We start from the raw sequence: 6,292 nt of genomic DNA on the forward strand, positions 1-6,292 counted from the left end.
TCTGATTCCTATTTCAGCCTTGAGGAAAAGTGTGTGGGGGAGGGGGGTGTATGTAAGGTCTCTAAAGGCATCTTAGTCATTCCCACCATTGAGAATGTAAATAGACCAGGGGTGCTGCTGTGCCGATCATCATCAGAAGCCCATCCTCCCCACACCCTGTGCAGGCACCACAGTGATACATGTAAACTATGAGCATGACATGAACTTATAGCATATATATAGTGAAAACAGCAGAAGAGTAGACTCAGGAAAGGAGATTTATTTTAGACAAACTGGGCTCGGCAATGACAAAAGGTCGGGGCGTAACGTCCATAGTGCACAGGAACCACCAATATACAAGAGGGCTGTGCACCATCAACCTGAGATGCCATCGCCAGGGTCTGGACAGCTATTGCAGCGATCCTCTGCTGGCTGTTATCCTGCGCCCGGCTCCCCCTCGTAGCAAAATTATTCCCCCACCACCCCGCCCCGCACTGCACCAATCAGCCTCCCCGCTTTCTTCGTTTAGGTGGCCAGCGGCAACCACAGAAGACGGGAGAAGAGAGAGGCAAGTGCTCAACAAATCACATTCCTGGTGCGCTGCTCATCTTCCTGCCACTCCTTGCTTGCCTCCCTCCCTCTCAATTCGGTGAGGCCCCAGGGCTGCAGCTGCTACATCAGTCTTTCCTTCATCCAGTGCGGTGACACTCGCGGCCCTGCCGTGCTGGCTCCTTCTGGGAGCCGAGGGCCACTGGCAACAACAACCCTGTCTCAGGCACAGCGCTCTGATTTCGGAGCGGCCTCGGAAGGAACGGGGAAAGCCACCGGGGCTCCCCTAGGGCTCGGTGCGCGAAAGGTGCACCCCCTTCTGCCTGCCGACCCCGGATTTTATAACATGTGCACGGCAGCATGCACATGTTATAAAATTGGGCGTAGATTTGTGCGCGCAGGGTAGCGCGCACAAATGTACCCCGCACGCGTAGATTTTAAAATCCAGTCCTAAGTCAACTTGATTAATAGCAGTTTATGGACTTCTTCTTATCCAAACCTTTTTTAGACCCAGCTACACTAGCTGTCTTTATCACATCCTCTGGCAATGAATTCCAGAGCATAATTGAGCGTTGAGTGAAACAATTTTCTCCAGTTTGTTTTAAATGTGCTACTTGCTAACTTCATGGAGTGCCCCCTAGTCCTTGTATTATCTGAGAGAGTAAATATCTGATTCACATTTACCTGATTTCATAGACCTCTATCATATCCCCCCCTCAGCCGTCTCTTCTCCAAGCTGAACAACCCTAACCTCTTCAGCCTTTCCTCACAGGGGAGCTGCTCATCCCTTTTATCATTTTGGTCAACCTTCTCTGTACCTTCTCCAGTACAACTCTGTCTTTTTTGTGATGCAGCAACCAGAATTGCTCACAGTATTCAAGGTGCAATCTCACCATAGAGCAATACAGAAGAATTATGACATTCTCCATTTTATTCACCATTTTCTTCTTAATAATTCCTAATATTCTGTTTGCTTTTTTGACTGCTGCACCACACTGAGCCGACGATTTCAAAGTATTATCCACTATGATGTCTAGATCTCTTTCCTGGATGGTAGCTCCTAATATGGAACCTAACATCGTGTAACTACAGCAAGGGTTATTTTTCCCTATATGCATGGATTTACCCAAGGCAAATCTTGCCTCACAAATCTGCTTCACTTTTTTGAAGGAATAAATAAACATGTGGATAAAGGTGAACCGGTAGATGTAGTGTACTTGGATTTTCAGAAGGCGTTTGAGAGGCTTCTAGGAAAAGTAAAAAGTCATGGGATAGGTGGCGATGTCCTTTCGTGGATTGCAAACTGGCTAAAAGACAGGAAACAGAGAGTAGGATTAAATGGGCAATTTTCTCAGTGGAAGGGAGTGGACAGTGGAGTGCCTCAGGGATCTGTATTGGGACCCTTACTGTTCAATATATTTATAAATGATCTGGAAAGAAATACGACGAGTGAGATAATCAAATTTGCAGATGATACAAAATTGTTCAGAGTAGTTAAATCACAAGCAGATTGTGATAAATTGCAGGAGGACCTTGTGAGACTGGAAAATTGGGCATCCAAATGGCAGATGAAATTTAACGGAGCTAATTTGCAAGGTGATGCATATATAGGAAATCCAGCGGCTACGTGGAGACTAAGGCTCTACACAGGGCCGGAGGAACCACTAGGCGAGCTAGGCCTGTGCCTAGGGCGCCGAGACTTAGGGGCGCTGCGACAGGTGGCAGAATTTTGAAAGGGCAAAAAATGCCCTTTCAAAATTCTGCCAGCCCCTGCCTCCCCCCCCTCCCCCCCAGTGCCACCCTCCTGACGCCCCCTGGTGGTTCAGCGGATGGCCTGGGAACGATCTGCCGCTCCCGGGGCCTCGGCTGCCACTAACCAAAATGGCGCCGGTGGCCTTTAGCCCCCTACCATGTGACAGGGGCCAACCAATGGCACCGGTAGCTCCTGTCACATGGTAGAGGCTGAAGGCCACCGGCGCCATTTCGATTAGTGGCAGCCGACGACCCGGGGGTGGCAGATGGATCCCGGGCCCCCCGCTGGACCACTAGGTGATTTGTGAGTTTTCTTTTGGGAGGGGGGGGGGGAGAGTCAGGGCTGCGACCGGGGGGGGGGAGGGGCCGTGCAAGGTTGAAGGTGCCTAGGGGACCCAATCCCCTTGCACCGGCCCTGGCTCTACAGCAATAGCAGGCGGCACTGGTGCCCAGCCTCCTAATGTAGCACATTGGTGCTCCAGGCAGTTGGCTGTCGTGCCCCTCGACCAGCCTGGCTCCTCCCTCTTCTCCCCCTCCGTCTGGCCTCCCTCTCTCTTCCCTACACCTCCCTGCCAGCAAGCCTGAGAGAGGGCCAGAGAGACTGCATTTCGGTTGGAGACTCCGAATTCTCCTTTTTCAGTCACATGGGACATTTTCTGACACACCAACTAACTTCAGCGGTCACCCTAGGCCCCTACAAAATGTGTAATCATTTATATCAAGTGTAAAAAAAAACAAAAACCCTTAAGAACTAAAACAGAACAAACAGGAAAGGAGGAAGCAGGAAAAAAAACCAACTCTCCCTCATGCTGCTGCTTTTGTACAGATAGGAGCGTTAGTGCATCTGTTTCTGCCGATCCCATTCCTTTATCAGATGGTTTTCACAAGAAATCATTTTTTATCTTTTATCTGCTCAAAAAGGAGCTCCCACTGAGCCACGGTGTCTCAACGAATCCTACTCACAGTCTGCACCGGCGGCCGCAGCCCAAGTATCCCGGGGCCGGCAGAGGCCTCTCTCCACGCGTTTTGTGATGGAGCCGGAGTCCCACGGCGGCCGGGACGCAGGGATCCTCTCGTGGCAGCTCTGTTTGCAGATGGAGAGAAGGAAGGCAAACAGTTCCATGGGTCTGGCTTTGATGGAACTGTGGGATTAGGTTACCAAAAAAAAAAAAAAGCATCTGGGGGATATCCAGCCATTGTCCCACAGGGATTTATCCTTAGGCGTAATTTTTTTTTTGCATGTATCGAATTTTGTGGGCTACAGACCGTAACCCAAGTATTCTTTTTTTTTAGCCTACTTTCCACAGGAAAAGAAGCTTTATGAGATCAGTGTGTGTGGTGTGTATATGAGAGACATGTGTGGGGGGGATGATTTCCCAGATGCATGCATGCATGCATATAGAAGGAGCACAGATGTGGGTCCTGGACAGCAAGGCTCCTTCAGCTCGGGCTGCAACTACTTGGGAAATGTTACAGACTTCTCTGTCCTGGGTAAAACTACCTGCAGGCGAGACACAGCCTGTTTTCAAATACAAAAGCTATGAGATCTATAGTATATCGTTTGCAATGGGCATCAGTGACTGTACACTTAAAGGCTGGGTAACCACCAGTGACTATTTACAGCAGGGGTCATTGCATCGCACGCAAGAAAAGGAGGAAAATCAAAGGCTTATAAACAGGGACCTTCGTTTTCACCTTTATTTGTCAGTTTTTATTATAGCAAACAAAATAAGAGAGACAATCAGTGGGAAAAAGGAGACTCATTTTTCTCCCACTTTTGTTCGTTATAATAAATACCGAAAAGTTCCCCGGGGGGGAAATAAAAATTGAAAACGAAGGTTCCTACTTTAAATCAATCAATTACCCCCCACCCAGCCCCCAATTCCGCTCAAAGGCATCCTGCATAGGCTGCCCCGTCCGATCAATCTGCAAATCGGAATAACCCAACCTCGGGTCCCAGCGGGTTCCGCAATCCGAAGCAGGAAGCGGATCATAAAGCAGCAAACGAACAAGAGCAACAACAAAAAAAAAAAACCCCGATTGTCAAAACAGAGAATAAAGTTGGAGGGAGACACAGCAAGTTCGTGGGGCACGGGTGGTCTAAGCTGCAGGCACAGACTCCGCCGGCTCATCTACCGCTCGCAAACTTCGCCTTCCGAGGTCAACGGAGCCCAAAACCCAAACCCCCGAACCGCTCTCCATCGGAAGGAAACCCTCCGGGGGAGGCTCCCTCTTACCTGCCTGCAGACGGACGCTCTGGCAGGATCGCGGGACACATAGCAGGCAGCGGGGCCGGGAGAGAGAGGAGAGGCCCCGCCCCCAGAGCAGGGAAGCCCCGCCCCCGATACAGCCTTAAAACCACGCCCCCCGCCGCCCTATACATAGAACGTAACCACGCCCCCCGCCGCCCTATACATAGAACGTAACCACGCCCCTCGCCGCAACCACCGATACAGATCTGGAAACAACCATGGGTAGCGACCTCGGGCTGGATATCCAGCACTGCCGGCGCAGCCCTGGGCTCTCTATATAAGAACATAAGAAATCGCCATGCTGAGTCAGACCAAGGGTCCATCAAGCCCAGCATCCGGTTTCCAACAGAGGCCAAACCAGGCCACAGGAACCTGGCAATTACCCAAAAACTAAGTCTATTCCATGTTACCATTGCTAGTAATAGCAGTGGCTATTCCCTAAGTAAACTTGATGTTAATGGACTTCTCCTCCAAGAACTTATCCAAACCTTTTTTGAACCCAGCTACACTAACCACATCCTCTGGCAACAAATTCCAGAGCTTTATTGTGCGTTGAGTGAAAAAGAATTTTCTCCGATTAGTCTTAAATGTGCTACTTGCTAACTTCATGGAGTGCCCCCTAATCCTTCTATTATTCGAAAGTGTAAATAACCGAGTCACATCTACTCATTCAAGACCTCTCATGATCTTAAAGACCTCTATCATATCCCCCCTCAGCCGTCTCTTCTCCAAGCTGAACAGCCCTAACATCTTCAGCCTTTCCTCATAGGGGAGCTGTTCCATCCCCTTTATCATTTTGGTTGCCCTTCTCAGTACTGAGTATCCTCCTGAGGGCTGGATATCCAGCGCTGCCTGCACGGCCCTGGGCTCTCTATATACTGTGTATCCTCCTGAGGGCTGGATATCCAGCGCTGCCTGCACGGCCCTGGGCTCTCTATATACTGAGTATCCTCCTGAGGGCTGGATATCCAGCACTGCCTGCACCGCCCTGGGCTCTCTATATACTGAGTATCCTCCTGAGGGCTGGATATTCAGCACTACCTGCGCAGCCCTGGGCTCTCTATATACTGAGTATCCTCCTGAGGGCTGGATATCCAGCGCTGCCTGCGCGGCCCTGGGTTCTCTATATACTGAGTATCCTCCTGAGGGCTGGATATCCAGCACTGCCTGCACGGCCCTGGGTTCTCTATATACTGAGTATCCTCCTGAGGGCTGGATATCCAGCACTGCCTGCGTGGCCCTGGGTTCTCTATATACTGAGTATCCTCCTGAGGGCTGGATATCCAGCACTGCCTGCACGGCCCTGGGCTCTCTCTATATACTGAGTATCCTCCTGAGGGCTGGATATCCAGCACTGCCTGCGTGGCCCTGGGTTCTCTATATACTGAGTATCCTCCTGAGGGCTGGATATCCAGCACTGCCTGCACGGCCCTGGGCTCTCTCTATATACTGAGTATCCTCCTGAGGGCTGGATATCCAGCGCTGCCTGCATGTCCCTGGGCTCTCTATATACTGAGTATCCTCCTGAGGGCTGGATATCCAGCGCTGCCTGCACCGCCCTGGGCTCTCTATATACTGAGTATCCTCCTGAGGGCTGGATATCCAGCACTGCCAGCACGGCCCTGGGCTCTCTATATACTGAGTATCCTCCTGAGGGCTGGATATCCAGCACTGCCTGCACGTCCCTGGGCTCTCTATATACTGAGTATCCTCCTGAGGGCTGGATATCCAGCGCTGCCTACACGGCTCTGGGCTCTCTA

The 6,292-nt window shown here is 50.9% G+C and overlaps 1 protein-coding gene across 1 annotated transcript in view; it reads right to left on the reverse strand.

The window, feature by feature from the left end:
* The window catches only part of KCNE3 (potassium voltage-gated channel subfamily E regulatory subunit 3), a 28,485-nt gene extending 23,860 nt beyond the window's left edge, over window positions 1-4,625 (reverse strand). The window contains exons 1-2 of the mRNA XM_029602071.1: window positions 4,518-4,625; window positions 3,244-3,364 (exon numbers count right to left, since the gene is read on the reverse strand). The gene's annotated coding sequence lies outside the window, so the exon portion shown is untranslated. The remainder of the gene's footprint in view (window positions 1-3,243; window positions 3,365-4,517) is intronic.
* Window positions 4,626-6,292: the final 1,667 nt, after the last annotated feature.

Source organism: Rhinatrema bivittatum, chromosome 5, assembly GCF_901001135.1.
Source record: "Rhinatrema bivittatum chromosome 5, aRhiBiv1.1, whole genome shotgun sequence".
In the NCBI taxonomy this organism is placed as follows: Eukaryota; Metazoa; Chordata; class Amphibia; order Gymnophiona; family Rhinatrematidae; genus Rhinatrema; species Rhinatrema bivittatum.